This window comes from Protopterus annectens, chromosome 11.part0 (genome assembly GCF_019279795.1).
Source record: "Protopterus annectens isolate FY-2018-M chromosome 11.part0, PAN1.0, whole genome shotgun sequence".
In the NCBI taxonomy this organism is placed as follows: Eukaryota; Metazoa; Chordata; order Ceratodontiformes; family Protopteridae; genus Protopterus; species Protopterus annectens.
The window spans coordinates 526,788,282-526,810,168 of record NC_056745.1 but is presented as its reverse complement, the minus strand read 5'-3'; the positions used below and the strand labels follow the sequence as shown (position 1 = coordinate 526,810,168).

Below are 21,887 nucleotides of genomic sequence, written 5' to 3'. Positions count from 1 at the left end.
TATGGATTCGTGAAATTTGGAGATAGCTGCTAGTTGGACTTTAATAGTAGAGACTGAAGATCCTTGATTAAACAAGGATGTTAAAAATTTCAAGACCTCTGGTATCGGGGCAGTAATAGGGTCTAAGCCTCTGAGTTGAGCCCAGATAGCAAACCTCTTCCACTTACTGTGATACAATTTCTTAGTGGTGGGTTTGTGGGCTGAAGATAAAATGTGAATAACTTCCGGGTCCAAGGTGTGATTTCTGACTAAAGTCGGAAGTGGAGGAGCCAAGCTGTTAAGTTCAAAGTGTGAAGGGACTGGTGCTCTTGTCCCGACTGATGAACCAGAAGGTCCGGAGTTAGATCCAAAAACCAAGGACCGTCCAGAGTATATTTCTGTAGGTAGGGGAACCATACCTGACGAGGCCAGTACGGAGCAATTAGAATCATTGTGGACCCCAATTGGGAAGCTTTCTGGATGACTTTGGGGAGGAGTGGAACCGGAGGGAAAGCATAAAGCAGTCCTGTTGGCCAAGGTTGGACTAGAGCATCCATAGCTGCCTCCCCTTGACGCGGGGTCAAGGAAAAGAACCTTTTGCACTTCGTGTTTTGTGGTGTTGCAAACAGGTCGCAGCACGGAATCCCCCATCTTTTGAAAATCTGAGCTGCTACTGTTTCGTTCAGGGACCACTCGTGAGGAGAGAGAATAGTCCTGCTCAGTCTGTCTGCCAATACATTGGATTTTCCTGGAATGTGGGTCACTACCAGGAATCGGTTGGTAGCCACTGCCCATTCCCACACCCTCATGGCCTCTCTGCAAAGGGGGTAAGATCTGGTCCCTCCTTGTTTGTTTAGATACCAGACCACCGACATGTTGTCTGTGTGGATAGCGATAATGCCTTGAGGGAGAAACTTGTGGAGGGCTTGTAGGGACAGAAGTACAGCCCTCATTTCCAACACATTGATATGGAGAAATGTTTCGCTGGAAGCCAAGAACCCTGAACTGACCTGCCCAGACAATGCCCCCCACCCGTCTGGGAGGCATCCGCTGTCAAGGTGGCCACCGGAGGGGTATAACAAAAGGTCTTCCCTGATTCAGATTGATGGCAGAAGCCGCCAGCGGAGGTCCCGCTTGCACGTTTCTGTAATCAGTATGTGATGATTGAAGGGGAGATCCTGAAAAGACCATTGTGTCGATAACAGCCACTGAAGAATCCTCATGTGCAATCTTGCCAGAGGAACTAGGAGAACCGTGGCAGACATTGAACCTAAAAGTTGCAGGACCATCCTGGCTGGGGCTTTGGATCTTAGAAGCAGGGCTCGGGCTTGACCTTGTAATGTTTGTATCCTTTCGTAGGAAGGAAGATTCGATTAATTTTGAGTCTATCTCTGCTCCTATGAATCTTATGCGCTGAGAAGGCAGCAAGACAGACTTTGACCAGTTGAATGTAATTCCCAGGGAAGCACCCAGGGAGATGGTGGCTTGTAAGTTCTCTAGTAGTAGATGCCTGGTGGTGGCAGTCAGGAGCCAGTCGTCCAGATAGGGAAACACTTGGAATCCGAGACACCTCAGGTGAGCAGTCACTACTGCCAAACACTTGGTGAACACCCTGGGGGCTGTGGTGAGACCAAAGGGCAGTGCACAAAATTGGAAATGACTGTCTCCCAAGCTGAAGCGCAGATACCTCCTGGACGCCTGATGTATCGGTATGTGATAATAGGCGTCCTTGAGATTTATGGAGCACATCCAAACATCTTTCTCCAACAATGGGAGAATGGATTGTAAAGTGACCATTCGAATTTGGACTTCATGACGGACTGGTTTAGTTTGCTGAGATCCAAAATGGGTCTCAGGTCCCCTGTCTTTTGGCACTAAAAGAACCTTGAGTAATTTCGGATCCGATCTGGCCTGTGGGGACCGGTGGGATGACGCCTTTTTCTAGCAGCTTTGAAGCTTCTACGGCTGCAATTTCCCTTTGACTGGGTGGTGGGTCCGGGATTTTTTTGGACGGTGGGGGTGAGTGTGTGAAGGGAATGGTGCAACCTCCGGCAATAATCCGAAGCACCCATCTGTCCTGAGTAATAGACTCCCAGGCTTTTAGGTGCTTGGCAAAATGGCACCCGACTGGCTCCGGAGCAGCACAGCCGGGCAATCCCTCATGAAGTGTGGGAGGCTGAAGAGCCACGAAAGGACTCACGGTCTCCAGTGTTGCGGGGGCCTCTGCCGCCTCTGGGACGGCGTCTCCCAGAAAAATTTCCCCGTCCTCTGCCTCTGGAAGGGGAATCTTCCTGCTGTTGGGGAAAGAATTTCTGTGATTTGCGGAACCACATTTTCCCTCCTCTTTTAGCCTTGGGATAAGGCCGAAAGGGAGTGGAATAACGTGCTCCTACGGCAGATAAAGTCTTTCCCTCCTGCTCACAGCGGGTAAGAGTGTCTTTTACCTTGGGTCCAAACAAAGAGGACCCATCAAAGAGAGCGTTGGCAAAGGAAGACTTGAAGGCCTCCACGAAATGACACAAACGGAGCCAGGCTGGTCTCCGTAGAGCCACGCCTGTGCCTGCCGCTCTGCCCGCCCCTTCGGCCGCATATGAAATGAGCCTCATGGACGAGTTAGAAATCGAGTTAAGGATAGCCAACTGAGAGCTAACCGACTGGGCTAGCTGCTCAGGTAGGTTACCTGAGAGGGAGTCTGAGAGCTCCTTGACCAGATCCCTCTGTAGTCTGGTGAAATGTGCCAAATAATTCAGGGACCTCAGAGTAAAGGCCGCTGAAGTCAGGGTGCGCTTCCGCACGTCCATGCTCCTAGACTCCTTATTAGGAGGATGGACGGATGTTGAAGCCTCTGCCACGCCCTGTTGGGTAGCAGATGCCACCACCATGGCATCTACAGCCACACCTTTCGTTAAGAACTCCTTCTCGGGTGGGGCAGACAAAAATTTGTTAGGGCGAGAAGGCACTGGTTCCACAGTATCTGGATGTTCCCACGCCCTCCGACAAACCAAATCCAGGAGCTCGTCGAAGGGCGGAGACACCCAGGAGGCGGAGGGCTGAGCCCCGAAGGCCTTGAGAAACACCGACTCATCAGCGGAGGGGGGTTTGGAATTCCAGCCGCCTCGTTGCTTAAGGATCTCTAGAATGTCTGCAAATGAGACATCATCCGAGGACGACTTTGGGGACCCCTCCGCATCATCAAGATCAGTGTCCGATGTAAGAGACTCGTCGGGGGAGTCCACGTGCTTCCTCTTGCACGATCTCTTCCTTGGGGCTCCTCCAAGACAACTCCGAAGAACCCTCAGGAGTTGGGGAACCCCAGTGGGGTAACCTCAGGCCCCGGGCTCCGCTGCCTAGAGACAGGGAACTGCCAAAGACCCAGTCTCCATGCCCAGGGAAGGTGCCGGTAAAGCCGTGAGATGGTCAAGAAGACTTGGCCAAGGCACTCCTCATAGCTCTGAAAGCCGGACCCCAGAATCCTGGGAGGGTCCGTCCCCAGAGCCATGATAGCAGACGGAAGTCCCGCGCAAGCACCGAGAGGGAGGCTGGGAACCGACAGCATTGGTCCCAAACGTCACCCCGGTCCGGCCGAAGAAGTCCGTGTGCTAAACTCGGACCCAAGGCCGGGTTGGAGTAAGGGTCGGAGCCGACCCTAGGATCTCTACTGGCTCCATCAGCACCTGCTCCGACAGAGCCGAAGCGGTCGGAGGAGGAATGGCAATGGAGTGGGCTATCGGCTCCGAAGCCAATTGGGTCGGAGCCGAAACAAATTTCTGAAAGACTGGGGACTGGAACAGTCTTTGGAGCACCCTGTCTATGTCCGAATCTGACATCCTTGATGACCTGGAAGAGACCGAATGGGTCCGAATAGGTCTTTCCAACGGCTCCAATGGACTAGGGGACCGGCTCCGAGGCGACTCGATAACTATCGGCGCCGAAGGAGTGTCCAAACCAATTTCCATCGGTGCCGAAGAGGACTTCGGCACCGAGGAGGAAGTGTCTGAGCGGACAACCTTCATCGGCTCCGAGATCAGTGGAGCCGATGAAGGTGATCCGCCTCTTGATGCCCCAGCCGTCGGCTCTGAACCCAGAGGAGTCGAGGCTGGAGGCATCGAGGCAGACCATTCCACCCTCGGCTCCGAAGTCCGTGGAGCCGAAGGAGAAGCCTGCCTATGTCTTTTGGCGGTCGGGTCCGACGGACTGGTCGGAGCCGACGCCCTTTTCTTCTTAGCAGGAGAAGGAGAGGAAGCTAATGCCTCTTCAAAAGAGGGTTTTATAAGGCCTTTTAAGATAAGTTTATTTTTCCTCTCTTGGAGGACCCTCGAGGAAAACGCGTGGCACACGCTACAGGACTCCTGTAAATGTTTGGCGCCCAAACAATACACACAGAGAGAATGGTCATCTGTGATTGACATCTTAAAGCTGCACTTAGTGCACTTCTTAAAGCCCGAAGGCCGAGGAGCCTGTGACATTATGATAACAAATTCAGTGAACTCTAACTATGACAGAAAAAAACTTTTCTTCTTCTTTTTTTTTTTTAACAAAAACTGTCACAACAACAGAAAAAATTAACTAAAGGGATCCAAGAACCCCTAAGGACTTGAAAGACAATCAACTGACAGGGAAAGGCCCTTGAACTCAAAGGGGCTTCTAGTCAGAAAAACGCGCAATCACCACACAATTTCCACAAAAATATAACCACTCATACACAAAAACCACTAGTTAGCCGTTAAAACAGCTTTTTGTTGAAGAATTAGGAAATTCCTGACAGAAAAAGAAGTGAAAAACACTACTTAGCTCAGCCAGCTCGAGACCACGTCTTTGCTTGTTAGCGGCAAACGAGATCTGGGGGACTGGTAGTGGTGCATCCTGGGATATAGTAAGCTCAGCCAATAAGAGACTTCGCTCTTTGGCATAAGCGTGCCGAGTCGGAGCCGAGGGATCGGCTCCGAACCCATCAGTCAGAATGTAGGCGAGATAGGATCACATAACATCCCTATTTTTCTGCTCCATTTGGTAATTCTACTAGTTCTGGCAGCACTAATAATAACAATTTTTTAAGATATACTATTACTTACAATTGGTGTGCTGCTGACGTTAAACAAATAAACAACAACTGAGGTATATTATCTGTTTTGCCTGAGTTGAATAATATAATACCAGCGCGTTCTATGTTTGCATATAGTAACTCTATGAATTTAAAAAATAGGTTATGCTATAAAGATTTAAACCAAAGAAGTAATAGTAAATCTGAATTTAGTAAAAAAGGTCGGTATCCTTGTATGAACTGTTCAGCATGCAAGCTTATAAGTAAGAGTAATATATTTGTTCATCCAGTTACACACAAGTCATAGACCTTCTCATGTACTGCTACTTGTAATACTACAAATATAGTCTATCTTGCAGTTTGTGATAAATGTCCTAGTTTTTATGTAGGGAAATCAACAAGAAAACTGCGTGAACGCATTATAGAGCATAGATCAGATACCAATCACTCAATTTTAACAAATGCTACTGCTAAGCATGTTATAGAATCAAACCACACACATGGTTTTACATTTATAGTGATAGATATCTGCTTCACAAATATGAGAGGAGGTGATAGAAATAATGACTTGGAGATGAAAGAATATAACTGGATTATTATGCTGCAAGATGACAGCTCTCCAGGTATTAACTCTATAGTATCAATTAAACCAGTCTTGAAATACAAACAACTGTGCAGGAAATAATATGACAACTTTATGATTTTTATTTTATTATATATATATATATATATATATATATATATATATATATATATATATATATGTTTCATGGGAAAAAAAAAAAAAATATATATATATATATATATATAGATATATATATATATATATATATATATATATATATATACACACACCTTAGGGCTTTACAAGCGATATTATATTTGTCAATTATTTGAAATTAGTTTTATTGATATACTTCTATGATTGGCTGTTTAATCATGTGATGAAGTTGATTCTAGTATAAATAATTGGATGTTTAATTGATTTTCTATTACACTGATGGAGTAATCCAAAAGCTTTGTGTGTTTTATTAAAATATTTGGATGCAACTGTGCCGTTTTTATTTCATATCATAGCTTTTTTGATATAAGCATCCATTACAGTTTGGCAAGTTATCCCTTTATACATTTTTTTCTTATCAACACTGGAGCCTATGTCTGATTTTTACAAGACTTTTGGTTTTAACAACAAACCTGAAACAGAAACTGTGAACTTAATATAAATGCACATAACTACGTATGTACATTTTCAAATAATGAAGTTTAAAACTCAGACTGCTAACACAAGCCCTAAATAACCTGAAATTGAAGTTATCCATGCCAAGGTGCATGCTACTGCCTGTAGTCCTACATACAATAATAAACGTCTGTTCTTTTTTTTTTTTTTTTTTTTTTTAATCTTTATTCCCCCTCCCCCATGCTTTCAGAAATCAAGTGTTAGCCTTGAAGGAACCAGTGTTCTTTTATTACCCTGTTATCGGCTTACCTCCATAAAAATGTAAAATAAAGAGAAATACAGTCCTCTATTGCATCCTCACAGACAAACATTCATTGCTAAAAGAAAACTTTTCGTTACACTCTGTGTTCCCATACTTACTTGTTTCCACTTAAAATTTGTTATTAGATTAAGTCAAGGATCTTAATCCAGAAATCCACCTCTGCAAAAGTAAGAGAAAACATATCACTCCTACACATATTATGATCTGTGTACTTTAACCCCATCCTCCACTTCAATAACCCACGATTAGAGCCTATTACCTTAAACAAGCTTTTGTCTAGCTTTTCTTCTCTTTTGCACTGTAATGCCTACCTTTCTTAATATCAAAAAAGAGAAAAGGAAGAAAAAAGGCATCTGCTTATTTTAATAACTATCACGTACAAGAAAAAAAAGTTATGTGCTTACCAATAGAGGAAACAAGAGAATATACAGCCAGTGAAACAGAAAAAAACTCCTCTCGATCCACTAGGACAGGGGGACGGAGGGTGGGACGCAAGAAGGAAGGCACGAGGAAGACAACTAACATGGAACATTATGGTAGGTACATAACTTCTTTATGTTAAGTTGGCTATCTCGCCTTCGTTCTTGCTGGTTGGGACAGCGTCCTTAGCACCTAAAATCCTGGGTGGCTCAGTGGAACAGACTCTTCAGAATAGTGGAACCAAAGTCAGAGACCATATCCAACTTGTAATGAGAAATAAAGGTATGAGGGTTTGCCCACGTGGCAGCTGCACAGATGGAATCCATGGGCAACCTAGACTGGAAGACTACAGAGGTGGCCAAGGCCCTAGTAGAATGACCTTTCGGTTTAAAAGGTAACTGTTTGTTCCTTAACTGATAAATGAAAGAAACAGTGTGTGACACCATCTGGACAAGGTTACCATGGAAACTGGGAGACCTTGTTTGCCCAAGGCATAAGAAAGGAATAGTTGGTCCGACTTCCTTACTTCTTTAGTTCCGTGCAGGTAAAAACGTAATTGCCTATGAACGTCCAATTGGTGTAGTTTGTACTCTGCCTTGTTGGTATGATTAGGGAAAAACACAGGAAGATCTATAGATTGGTTTAAATTGTTTTCTGAGCAGACTTTAGGGAGAAACGAAGGATTAGTCCTCAGAGCAACCCTGTCCTTATGAAAAACCAAGTATGGAGGATGAACACATAGCGCCTGAAGTTCGGAGACATGTCTGGCTGAAGTAATAGCTACCAGAAAGAGTGTCTTCCAAGATAGAAACTTGATAGAGCAGGACGCTGCTGGTTCAAAAGGGGGCAGAATTAAGGAGGTTAGGACTAAATTAAGGTCCCACGGAGGAGGGGGATCTCTCACTGGAGGCCTAAAAAGAGTTGTCCCACTCAAAAAAGTTTTACAGAGCTTATGAGACATAATGTTAGAGTTTGAAAAACCAACATGAAAGTTAGAAATGGCCGCCATTTGTACCCTGATCATAGAAGAAGTGGACCCGGAGTGAAACAGTTGTGTTAGGAATTCCAGGATTTCGTGGACTGGGTCTGAAAAGGGATACACATTCCCAGCCTTTGCCCAACAAGAAAAACGTTTCCATTTGCTAGCATAAGTTTTCCTCGTTGTAGACTTGTGAGAGGAGACGTTAATGTCACGGACTGCCGGGGAAATGCTGGGAAGCCTGGCTAAGGTTGGAAGTGGAGCAACCAAGCTGTGAGCTGGAGAGTTTTGAGGGATTGATGCAACCCACCTGACTGATGAACCAGGAGGTCTGGAATTGGGTCCAGGGTTGATTGAGAAGGTAACGGGTGCAGGAACGGGAACCATATCTGTCGCGGCCAGTAAGGAGCAATGAGGATCATTTTACAACCCAGCGATATTGCTTTCTATATAAGTTTGGGTATCAGGGGGAAAGGAGGAAAGGCATAAAGAAGTCCCTGGGGCCAATCATGGACTAGAGCTTCTCTGGGTATGTGACTCGGAAGTGGAAGAAGGGAGAAGTAGTTGCTGCATTTGCTGTTGAAGGGGGTGGCAAAGAGATCACAGCAAGGCTGTCCCCATTTGCGCAAAACAAGATTTGCAACTTTCTGATTCAGAGACCACTCGTGAGGCATGAGAATAGCTCTGCTGAGCCTGTCCGCTACGACGTTGGATCTCCAGAGGATGTGCGTCGCAATCAGAAAACGTTGGGAGGAAATCACCCACTGCTAAAGTCTGAGTGCTTCTCGACACAGGGGGTAGGACCTGGTTCCGCCCTGCTTGTTGATGTACCACACCACTGACATGTTGTCCTTTTGAATAGCAATGGTCCCAAGAAAGAAGAGAGCCTTGAAGGGCTTGCAACACCAGGAGCACGGCTCTCATTTCCAGGACATTTATGTGCAGATGGTACCTGTGAGGTTGCCATGTGCCTTGGACTGTCCTGCCCAGATAATGCCTGCCCCACCCTATCAGGGAGGTGTATGTCGTCACTGTGGCTACTAGAGGGGGTTGTATGAAAGGTCTGCCCTGAGTAACTAGTGGGGAGACCATACACCAAGAAAGATGCCTTTTGATCATGTAAGTCATGGGTAGCTCTTGGAAAGACCACTGCGTAAACAGAAGCCACTGAAGAATTCTCATATGAAAGCATGCCAGTGGGATTAGGAGAATGGCTGCTGCCATGGAACCCAGAGTTTGAAGGACGTACCTGACTTGGATCCTTTTACTCTGCATCAGAACCTGTACCTGCTGATGGATTGCGGACACCCTTTCTAGTGGTAGCTTTGCAAACATATCCCTTGTGTCTAAGTCTGCTCCTATGTAAGTGATAGATTGACAGGGCAACAAGGCAGAATTTTTGAAATTTATTGTAATGCCGAGCTGGGAGCAGATTGTAATTGTGTAGTCCCATGCTTGTATGAGTTGATGCCTGGTGGTAGCAGTAAGGAGCCAGTCGTCTAGATACGGAAACACCTGGAATCCTTGATGCCTCAGGTGAACCGTGACCACTGCCATACATTTGGTGAAAACCTTGGGGGCTGTGGTGAGACCAAAGGGCAGAGCTCTGAATTGATAATGACTGGCCCCCAGCCGGAAGCGAAGATATCTCCTGGAGCGCCTGTCCATCTTTATATGGTAACACGCGTCCTGAAGATCTATCGAGCACATACAATTGTCCTGACCCAGAAAGGGTAGAATGGACTGTAGCGTGACCATCCGAAACTTTGTTCTTTGCACAGACCTGTTTAGTCTGCTGAGATCCAGAATCGGTCACCAGTCCCCTGTCTTTTTTGGTACTAAAAAGAACCTTGAGTAAGTTCCGGATCCATGCTGGTCAGGGGGGACTTCCTGGATGGCTCTTTTTTCTAGCAGTTTTGAAACTTCTATTACTGCTTGCTCCTTCAGATTAGGTGGAACATCTGGAAGGGTCTTCCTTGACTGTAAAGGGGGTCGATGGAAGGGAATTTTGTAACCTCCGGATATAACGGACCGTACCCATCTGTCTTGTGTTAAACTTTGCCAGGCTTTTGGGTACAGCAAAAGTCTTCCCCCAACTGCCTCCAGAGTTAAGCAGCCGGGCAACCCTTCAGGGATGCTAGAAGGGCTTATCAGAGAAGGATTCTCTGTTGCCCTGGTTCTGCGGACCCCCTCTGCCACGAGGGCGGCATCTATTATTATTGTTTCCCCCTTTGCCTCTGGAGGAAAAATCACTACGTGTGTCAGGCAAGGATCCCTGAGATTTACAGAACCACATCTTCCCACTCTTCTGACCCTTGAGGTAAGGCCTAGAGGGAGTGGAAAAACGGACTCCAACGGCAGAGAGTCTTGCCTTCTTGCTCACACCTAGTCAAAGTGTCTTTCACCTGTTGTCCAAAAAGAAAGGAAGCATCAAAGAGAGTGTTGGTGAAGGACACTCGAAAGGGTTCCACAAAGTTACACAGCCGCATCCAAGCATGCCTCCAAAGGGCCACCCCGGTACCTGCGGCTCTACTTGCCCCATCGGCTGCATAATGGAGGAGTTAACAACAGAATTAAGCATCACTAGCTGGGAAGCTACCTTGGCTTGTGCTCCCTCAGCTGTTGGATCTTGGAGGGCATCTCCGAGCTCTTTAAGGAGATCCCTTTGAAGTTGGGTAAAATAACACAAGTAGTTCAGTGACCTCACAGAGAAGGTCACTGAAGCAAACATTCGCTTCCCATATCTGTCCATCATCCTAGACTCCTTGTTAGGGGGATGGACGGACAAAGAGGTCTCCGCTAACTCTTTTTTGGTGGCTGCTGCTACCACCATAGCATCAACAGGGACACCTTTCGAAAGGAACTGCTTATCCTGGGGTACTGTAATGAATTTACTAGGTCTCCTCGGAGTTGGTTCCACTGTATCTGGAGCTGACCAAGCCTTTCGAGCCACCACTGTCATAAGTGGATCAAAAGGCGGAGACACCCAGGAGGTGGAAGGTCGGGAACCGAAGACATCCAGAAATACAGACTCATCCTCAGAAGGGGCTAGGGGATTCCAGTTCCCCCTCTGCTTAAGCATTTCTAGGATGTCCGAGAAGGAAACCTCTTCAGAGGGGGATCTCGGGGACCTTTCCGAATCATCTAAGTCTGTATCAGAAGTGACAGACTCGTGGGAGTCAATGTGCTTCCTCTTACACTTTTTCTTACGAGGGGGCTCTTCTGAGTGATCAGGAGAGGCCTCAGAAGAGAAGAAAACACCCAATGGGGTGTCCTGGAGCATCGGTTCCCTACGCTTAGGGTCTGGAAGAGGAGCAGAGGTTGGCACAGACACTACAGGGGGCAGAGCCAGTGGTGCTGACTCAGGGGACAGCACACTACACATGACATCGAAGGCGTCCCTGCCATGATGCAGAGAAAGCTCCGGTTCCAAAGAAATAGGAATCTTTCTCTGCACCGAGGGAGACGGCTCCGAGGCCGATGTTGGAGCCAAGCTCACCTGCGCCAAAGCTCCAAGAGGGAGAACACGGTCGGACAAGGGTCCAATGCCACTCACCCCCTTGGTGCCGATGAGGGAGCCCTGGTGCCCAGATCCCTCGATGGAAGGTACCACTGAGGGGATCGGAGCTGATGTCGGAACCAAAGGAGACAGAGTTATCAGAGCCGACGGTTCCACTACTCGAACCCCAATGAACTCCGGCTCAGAACTCATTGGAGTCGGAGGAGGAACATCGAGAGAAGTGGATGGAGCTGATACCTGTTGAGGAGGGCTGGACAGCAATTTAGCTAGTGCCTGTGACTTTAGCAACCTACTGACCACTCTCTCCACATCATGATCCGACAGTCTAGAGGATCGAGAGAAGTGAGAGGATCGGTGACTACGCTCGCTCTGAAGTAAAGGAGACCGAGGAGCTGAATGTGCCGATTCTAGTGAAGGGGACCTCAGCCTCTTGTGGCTCCACGATGGCTCCGAAGCCTCTGATGGAGCCAACGGGGAGATTGTCTTGTTGGTGCCAGCCGGAATGGACGTAGAAAATAAATCCTGGACCGAAGACGGCTCCGAACTTGGAGCCGATGGCTTAGTGGATTTAGATGATTTCACTGGCTGTGAGCTCTTGGCCGGTGAATCCTGGAGTTTTAAAAGACCCCCTAAGAATCAGATTATTCTTACGCTCCTGCAGGACTCTTGGACTAAAGGCATGGCAAATAGAACAAGAGTCCTGCAGATGCACAGCGCCTAAACAATAGACGCAAGAAGTGTGCCCATCTGTCAGAGACATTTTCTGACAGCACGAGTCACACTTCTTGAACCCAGAAACCTTGGATTCCTTTGACATTCTTAACAGTAGAAAGAAAACCAATTATAACAACAATAACAAAAAGCAATATACAGTCTACAAAAAACACACCTACTAGAAAGACTATAGCTAAAGGATTTTTTTATTTTTTTTTTTTTTTGATAATAGGAAATCCTCTAATTTAAACGGCTAGCCTATAAGTAAAAGCAGAAGGAAAACCGCTAACTTGACAAGAAGGTAGGGGGGAGGGGTGGGGGAGAACTCTATAAGTTAAATGAGTTCTACAAAAAAAGAGGAATACTATACACTAAACAATTATCTATCACAGAAACAAAACTATCGCTAATAATAAAATACTAGAAAAGTTAAATTCTAGTGAAAAAGTTACACAAAAACTCTATACAAGCCTGAGCTAGAAAAACGACACCTCGCAGCTGAAGCTGCAAACGAGATCTGGGTAGCTATCGCAAGGCATTATGGGATAAGGGGTAGCCTCGAGCCAGTAAACAGCTCTCAAGCTATTGAAGACGGCAGAGTCGGAGCCGAGGATCGACTCCGATCCCAACCAGCAAGAAGGAAGGCGAGATGAAGAAAACTAACATGGAATGTTATGGTAGGTACATAACTTATTTTTCTTGTACGTGATAGTTATTAAAATAAACAGATGCCTTTTTTCTCCCTTTTCACTTTTTTGGTATTAAGAAAGGTAGGCATTACAGTGCAAAAGAGAAGAAAAACTAGACAAAAGCTTGTTTAAGGTAATAGGCTCTAATTGTGGGTTATTGAAGTGGAGGATGGGGTTAAAGTACACAGATCATAATATGTGTAGGAGTGATATGTTTTCTCTTACTTTTGCGGAGGTGGATTTCTGGATTAAGATCCTTGACAATCTAATAACAAATTTTAAGTGGAAACAAGTAAGTATGGGAACACAGAGTGTAATGAAAAATGTTCTTTTAGCAATGAATGTTTCAGTTTGTCTGTGAGCATGCAATAGAGGACTGCATTTCTCTTTATTTTACATTTTTATGGAGGCAAGCCGATAACAGGGTAATAAAAGAATAGTGGTTCCTTCAAGGCTAACACTTGATTTCTGAAAGTATGGGGGAGGGGAAATAAAGATTAAAAAAAAAAAAAAAAAAAAAAGAACAGACACTTATTACTGTATGTATTAATTAGGGCTTGTGTTAGCAGTCTTCTGTTTAGTACCTAGAAGGAGTTTTAAACTTCATTTTTTGAAAATGTACATACGTAATTATGTGCATTTGTATTAAGTTCACAGGTTCTGTTTCAGGTTTTTTGTTACAACCAAAAGTCTTGTAAAAATCAGACATAGGCTCCAGTGTTGATAAGAAAAAAATGTATAAAGGGATAACTTGCCAAACTGTAATGGATGCTTATATCAAAAAAGCTATGATATGAAATAAAAACGGCACAGTTGCATCCAAATATTTTAATAAAACACACAAAGCTTTTGGATTACTCCTTTAGTGTAATAGAAAATCAATTAAACATCCAATTATTTATACTAGAATCAACTTCATCACATGATAAAACAGCCAACCATAGAAGTATATCAATAAAACTAATTTCAAATAATTGACAAATATAATATCGCTTGTAAAGCCCTAAGGGGTGTGTGTGTGTGTGTGTGTGTGTGTGTGTGTGTGTGTGTGTGTGTGTATCTATCTATATATATATTTTTTTTTTTTTTTTTTTTTCATGAAACATATATATATGATAAAATAAAAATCATAAAGTTGTGATATTATTTCCTGCACAGTTGTTTGCGTTTATTATTTATTTTATTTATTGACATTTGTTGACCGGGTTAGTCCAACTGGGATTCTGTCCCATTTTCAGTGGAGACCCAAGGAGAAAAGCTCCAGATGGCACAATAAAAAACACTACAGTAGTATACAGGTATAGCAAACAATAGAAATAAAACTAGTCATTTCAGTAGTAAAACAAAAAACAAAACAATACAGTAGTAAATAATAAACAAACAAAATTAACAATAGTTAAATGACAGCACAAGGTTTTTTTTTTTTTTTTTTTTTTGCTATGTAACTGTACTGGTGGGGATAGAGTTCAGAAGTATGACAAGGATAGATGGAGTGATTCCAATGCGGGGGGAGGAGAGAATTATGTAGGGTCACAGCAGGGGCAAATTCTGGAATTGAGTAAATGAGTCTTTAGTTTTCTTTTAAATAGTGGGGTGCGAGAGATTGAGCGAATGTCAAGGGGTAGTTTGTTCCAGGCTTGGGCCACAGAGCGTTTGTAAAGTAGCTTACCTACTGACTTATTTGGGTGGTAAATATCAAGCAATTGTTGATTAGAGGTGTGGAGGGGTCGAGATGGGGTGTAGACAGAGACAAGGAGAGATAAGGATGGACAGTAGGATGGTTTAAAGAGCACAGAGTGCAACATGTGAAATTGAAAGAGATGTAGTAGTTGTGGGAGTTCTAGCCATTGTAGAGACTTCAAAGCAATGCAGTGGTGTGTGTTGTTTGGGGAGTTGGTGATGAATCTGGCTATTTTGTGGTAGGATTGTTGGAGTTTATTCAGGGTAGTTTTTTGGATATTTGTGAGATCTGGAGCAGCATAGAGGAGTGAGGGGAGGAGGAGTGCTTGTCCTAGGGTGAGTCTAGCTTCGGGACTGAGATTTTTTTGTTTTGGTATAATAGACCTAATTTCTGATGTGTTTTCTTTATACATTGCTGTATGGGTTGATTGAATTTTAATTTGTTGATAATGACACCAAGGAGTTTTGTGTGGGTGTCAGGTAGGATAGCTCTGTTATTGCATGACTTAATGACAAAGGAGGATTTGTGATGATTAAGAGAGTGGGGTAGGAAGAGTAAGAGTTTGGTTTTAGTAGGATTGAGAATCAGTAAGTTTTCTGAAAGCCATTGTTCAGTAAATAGTAGAGCTGTTTGGGTTAGGAAGTGTATGTCAGAGATGTTGTTGGCTGTAGAAATGATTGTGGAGTCGTCTGCATATTGTATAAGTGAGGGCTGATGGCATGAGGTGAAAAGGTCATTGGTGAAGATGCTGAATAAGTGGGGACCCAAGATGGGACCTTGTGGCACACCAGTAGAGAGAGGTAAGAAGGGAGTAGGGGAAGAGAGCCATTTAACTGATTGTTTGCGTTCATACAGATAGCTAGCAAACCAGTTGAGGGTGGGGGTGGAGAGGTGAAAGTTAGTGAGTTTAGATAGTAGTAGTGGATGAGAGACTGTATCAAAGGCTTTGGAGAGGTCAAGAAAGAGACAGGAAGTACGTTTATTGTTGTCCAGAGCTTCTGCTATGGTGTGAGTGAAGGATAGTAGAGCAGTAGTTGTGCTGTGATAGGGGCGAAAGCCATGTTGGGTAGGGGTGAGTAAGTTTTGATTGAGAAGTTGATTCATAAGTTGAGTGTGGATGCATTTTTCGAGTATCTTAGATAGTGGGGACAGAATGGCAACGGGTCGGTAGTTTGAAGGGTCAGTGGAGTTACCTCCTTTGTGGAGAGGGATGGTGTAGAAGGATTTCCAAAGGGTAGGAACAATAGATTCTTGCATAGATCTATTTATTAATATTGTTACTGGGTAAGCGATAGAGTCAGCTGAGAGTTTAAGGAAGGTCGGAGGTAATTTGTCAGTGGAGGGGGAGCATGGTTTGAGTTTGAGCAGTACAGATTTGATGTAGGAAATGGGCACAGGCTTGAAGTAAAAGGGTGAAGTGATGGGGGTGAGTGAGGGGACAGGTACTGAGGGAGAGGTGGGTTGAGAGGGTAGGAGATTTTGTATGCAGGAGATAAAATGCGAGTTAAGTAGGGTAGCTGTTTCCTCATGAGTTCTGTTTGGATAGGGTGAGGGGTTAGAGGGATTACCAGGGTGGAGGATGCTGTTGAGTGTTGTCCAGAATTTACGAGGGTTTGATTTATATTTGTTCTGCCCTGAGCTATAGAATGACTTCTTGTCTATTATTACCTGTTTTTTTAGCAAGGTTGCATAGTTGTTTGTATTTGAGCAGAAGAGGTGTTTGTTTAGAGTTGCTCCAGGCTTTCCAGAAACTGTCTCTTTGTTTCATGATGGACTTAGTTTCTTTTGAAAGCCAGGGAGCATGATTGGATTTCACTCGAATCTTCCTAGAGGGAGCTAGTTTGTCTAGAGTATTTAGGAAGATGTTGTTAAAAGTGTTAACAGAATCATTTAGAGGAAGTTGTTTAAGGATGGACCAGTCAATGTTTTGTAGTATAGAGTTAAACTGTAAAGGATTAAATGTTGATAGTTTTCTGCAGTCTTTGAAAAGGTGAGGTTTAAGTGTGTGAGAGTTGTATCTTAGAATGGAGGTAGGGAGATGGTCACTAAGTGAGTCTGATAGGGTTATGGGCTGGTGGAAGTGATGGGGGGTGTTGGTGAGAATCCAGTCTATTATAGAGCTGGAGGCTGAGGCCTTGTGGAAGCGGGTTGGGGTGGAAATGAGTTGGTGGAAACCATGAAGGTGAATGCTATGTAAGGGAGAGTCAGTAGACAGTTTTGCCCAGTCTATATTGACGTCACCAAGAATGAGTGTTTCATAGGGTATGTTGAGGGTGAACCAGGATAACATGCTTTCCAGTATGGGTACATTGTTTCAAGACTGGTTTAATTGATACCATAGAGTTAATACATGGAGAGCTGTCAGCTTGCAGCATAATAATCCAGTTATATTCTTTCATCTCCAAGTCATTATTTCTATCACCTCCTCTCATATTTGTGAAGCAGATATCTATCACTCTAAATGTAAAACTATGTGTGGTTTGATTCTATAACATGTTTAGCAGTAGCATTTGTTAAAATTGAGCGATTGGTATCTGATCTATGCTCTATAATGCGTTCACGCAGTTTTCTTGTCAATTTCCCTACATAAAAACTAGGACATTTACCACAAACTGCAAGACAGACTATATTTGTAGTATTACAAGTAGCAGTACATGAGAAGGTCTATGACTTGTGTGTAACTGGATACTCTTACATATAAGCTTGCATGCTGAACAGTTCATACAAGGACACCTACCTTTTTTACTAAATTCAAATTTACTATTACTTCTTTGGTTTAAATCTTTACAGCATAACCTATTTTTTAAATTCATAGAGTTACGCTATGCAAACAAAGGACGCGCTGGTATTATATTATTCAACTCAGGCAAAACAGATAATATACCTCAGTTGTTATTTGTTTAACATCAGCAACACACCAATTGTAAGTAGTAGTATATCTTAAAAAAATGTTATTATTAGTGCTGCCAGAACTAGTAGAATTACCAAATGGAGCAGAAAAATAGGGTTTAGCTTTATTACCTCTTTGTTCTAATATTTTGTCCCTTCCTTCTGTGAGTAACTGTGGGTCATAACCTCCTTGTTCAAATTCAAGAGTCATACCATTTAGTTGTTCCATGCATAAATCATCATTGGTATTTAATCTACTTGCTCTATAGTATTGACTTCTCACTATACCCTGAAATATATGATTAGGATGCATACTTCTCCTATGTAAATATTTAATTTTATAAGTAGCCTTTTTATAAATTTGAGTAGTAAGAATATCATTCATTAGATTTAATTCTACATCCAAGAATTGTATTTTGGTAGTAGAAAAAGACATTTCAAACTTCAAAAATGATGTAGTTGTATTAAGATACATAAAAAATTCATTCAATTGGTTTGAAGTGCCTCCCTAAATGAAAAACACATTGTCCCCAAAACATTTATAAAATAATACATAAGGTCTAAAGAAAAGTGGACATTCATAAACAAACTTCATTCAGCTTTTGAGTAAAGGTATGAACTTTATTCCCGCACAAAAAGACACTATAGTTAATGTGTTAACAGACTTAAAACTTTTTACAAGAAATGTTAACTTAAAATTGTTATATTAGGATACGCCTATGAATACACAGACTTTACGTAAGGGGAGTACATTTATTCCCCTTAACCATCCTGTTGTTGCCGCGTTCCACAATATTTGTGAACAACAGTTATATACACTGTATACAGATAATAATTTTAAGAAGTTTTATAATTTATCAGTCCCTGAGCTAGAAGCCTTGAAAAAGTTAGAAATGAACATGGATATTATCATTAAGAGAGCAGATAAAGGAGGGGGTATTGTAGTAATGAATGTAGTTGATTACAATAATTTTATGTATGAGTTGCTATCTGATTTTATTGCCTTCAAGCAAGTAACGTATAAAGAGGTTGCTAAATGCATTTCTAAGGTTAATATGTCCTTATTTGAACTACAGATTAATAATGATATTTCTGATTATTTATTATATTATTTCTCTATACCATGCCCTAAAACACCTATATTATATGGCTTACCTAAGGTGCATAAGTCTATGACAACCCTTCCCATGAGACCCATTGTCTCTGGGAGGGGCTGGTTAACAGAATCTATCTCTCTGTACCTTCAAACCATATTAAAGGAATATTTAGTGTATGTGAAAAGTTATATTCAAGATACGGGTGATTTTCTTAATAAGCTTTATACCTGGCAACAAGGGATGGTTACATCCTCTTATATTTTCGTGACACTAGATATTAACTCACTGTTGACGGTTATACCAAATGATTATGGCATTAATGCCATTAGGAATACTTTATGTAACTATGGTAAATTTAATGGCAGAGAGATAGAGACTATATGTGAGTTACTTGACATCGTACTCAATAATAAGGGGTAGCCTCAAACCAGTAAACAGCTCTCGAGCCATTGAAGATGGCCGAGTTGGAGCAGAGGATCGGCTCTGATCCCAACCAGCAAGAATGAAGGCGAGATAGACAACTTAACATCAAGTAAAATACTTTACTATAAAATATGCAATTTATATTGTGAAAAGTTTCACAGAAAAGAAAATGTTTTACTTACCCCCCATACAGTCCATCCAAGCATTGACATGAAGTGAGGCAAATGCTTTACAGTTCCTAACAAGTTTAACAAAGTTAACAAAAATTCACACCTTCCACTTACTTATACAGCTGTATTTTGCAAATGCAACTGATGCTTTACAGTCTCACATGTATTCACTAATGTCCATGTTGCATGTCTTCTTCTTGTTCATCTCCATCTCCCAACAATAGATTCTGGTTTAATTCTTCTGGTCAACTCCCGTACTTTTCTCTGTCTATAAAGCATTTTCTTTTGGAACAGTGGAAAAGGCTTCACTGGCAATGTCTCTCTGTAAGCTTTATTAGCAGAAGGATGAGAAGAAGGGTCACCCTCTGCTTGATGGCTCATTTTTTTGTTGGGCAAATTTTTACATTTCCTCCTCAGCCTGTTCTGCATCAAAAAATGACTTTGATCCTCCAGAAAAAAATATTATTAAGACAGATGGATACAGCAGCTTGAATGTCACACCTGCCTCTCGACATTCCCCGATTACTGGAAACATTTGCTTCTATTCTGTCTGGTGTACAGTGCATAATCATTTTCCTCAAACACTCTGTTGTCTCTAGTTTCTAATACTTTTCCCTTTTCCACAGTTTTTTCAGGGTCAACTCTTTCTGTTGGTGGGTTTACATCTTTACTAATAAAGATCCTGGCTGCTTTCTCATGGCCAGATTTGCTGCATACACACAGTGTGTCCTTTTAATGAACAGTTCCTGCTGTGGAATAGCAGTCCAGGTGCTTATCTGCACTTCATAAAATTAATACAGTCTGTTCCTTCTAATTGTCCTGGTACAGCAGAAAATCTCAGCTCTTCCCTATATGATCTGTCCACTAATTCTACCATTTTTTTGAAACAGCTCTTCAGCAGTCTCACACTCAGCCAACCTGTTTTTCATTTTGACTGACCTCTGATTTCTGCGGTTTTATCAGTTGATCTAAATATCTGCTTAACGCTTTTTCCAATTTTTCCAGGCTTTTATTAAAGTTGATATATTCCTTCAGAGTTTTATTTATTTTAATCAGATATGAGCACACTGACTAATTTTTTCCTCTAGATTACTGGAAGCCATGGGCTGCACCAGAGCTAGAGCTTGATCTGCGTTTTGCTGAACAGCTACAATATTCTTCCCAATGTTTTCTCTTCACCTTTTCTACTTGACTTTCTTTCAGACTCTTTTAGTTTCTTCCTTGCATGCATCCAGGCATTGTACTTACTAGCTAGTAACTGATATTTACTCAGGTTTACACCATCACTGGCTGTTGTCTCTCAGTTTCTGTTTTCACACTGGAGAGCTGAAGCTAAGGTGTTGCTCAGTGTGCTGCTATCATGTAAGTCCTAAATATCTATGTTTTGATTTAGTAATTATTATTAGGGCAATATATAAATATAGATCTTGAAAGGGTCAGGTCAATCTAAACTCCAATGGGATAGGTTAATTTTAAGCACCAAATGAGATAAATGACTAGGTTTTAAATGGCCAACAGGGGCAGGTAGCGTAGTATTAAGCTATGAACTTATGAAAAACTAGCATCAAGTGTGCATTTTTTTTGCTGTTTGTTACAGAATCTTCTGAATCAATGGGCTCAAAGAAAAGAGTAAAGCATACTGCTTTAAGTCTTGTGGGACCAAGTCTAAAACCTTGCTTGCCAAGTATTCGCCTGTGAGACTAAAAGATCTTTGTGTGGTTGTACCCAAACAGGGATCAAATCCTAATAACTTGAAGATAAAGCTGCTAATTAAGACCCAGAAGAATTGCCAGACTTAAGAGTGCCTTCGGCTAGCAGATATGCTGCTTGCAAACCCAGTTTGTTACGCAGTCCATTCAAGTGCAAGTTCCTTACAGTTCCATACTAGAAAGTTAGTTTAGCAAAAAGAAAATATGTTATACCACTTTGTTTGCTGCTATAACCTGTGGTGGTCAAGACAAATGTTCATTTGTTAGTATACCTGAAGACATACACATCTAAAATTGTTAATGTCAGAATTATGTCTAACATTTATTTTAGGTCAAAGATCATCTTTTTCTGCAAATGGGACCAAATCATTTAGACTGCCAGCTCTTCCAGCTAGGGACAACAGATGTGGTCCAAACATTTTTGAGGGTAATGTTGAAATTTTTTTATATAGCATTTGGCATAAGGTACCATAAGGATGCTGGATAACCTAGTGGTGCTACAAAGGTCCATTTGATTTGTAATCCCCAAACCAATCAGACTATTCTGTGAATTTTGCTGAAGCTAAGGCATTTTGTAGGACCAAATCCAGGAAAGTACTCAAAGTTTTGAGTTGCAGTCGTACCAAATCTGATCTCCTCTCATTTCCTGTCCAACTCAGGGCTATCTTGAGTTATTCAAAACAAAGTATCAACTTCCTACTAAGGTACAAAGACAAAAATCAGCTACTATGTTTCTACTTTCTCCTTGGTTAGCATACTGGATTTCACATAATAGCTTGCTATTGTTTTATCAGCAGATTTAGGATAATGCTCATTTGCTATGGTTTTGAAGGGTCTGCACTATTCTGGCAGAGACTGCTTTCTCAAATGCAGAAGCCTAATTTTTGAGTGGCCTTGTCTCTACGATTAAATGATTCTGAATAATGCTGTTGGTGCATACTCATTTCTAAAATGTTACTCATTTTCAGATGCAAGATTCTCTTTCATAAGGTCCTAAGAAAAATGATTTGGGCAGTTCTGCAATGGTTTGAAGCCCCAGGTAGAATTAGTGCAGACTATATACAAGGACCCAATAAC

At 42.5% G+C, this 21,887-nt stretch overlaps 1 protein-coding gene across 2 annotated transcripts in view; it reads right to left on the bottom strand.

Moving 5' to 3' along the window:
• The window catches only part of OTUD6B (OTU deubiquitinase 6B), a 1,944,790-nt gene that overhangs the window by 257,603 nt on the left and 1,665,300 nt on the right, over positions 1-21,887 (bottom strand). The gene's annotated exons all lie outside the window — the stretch shown is intronic.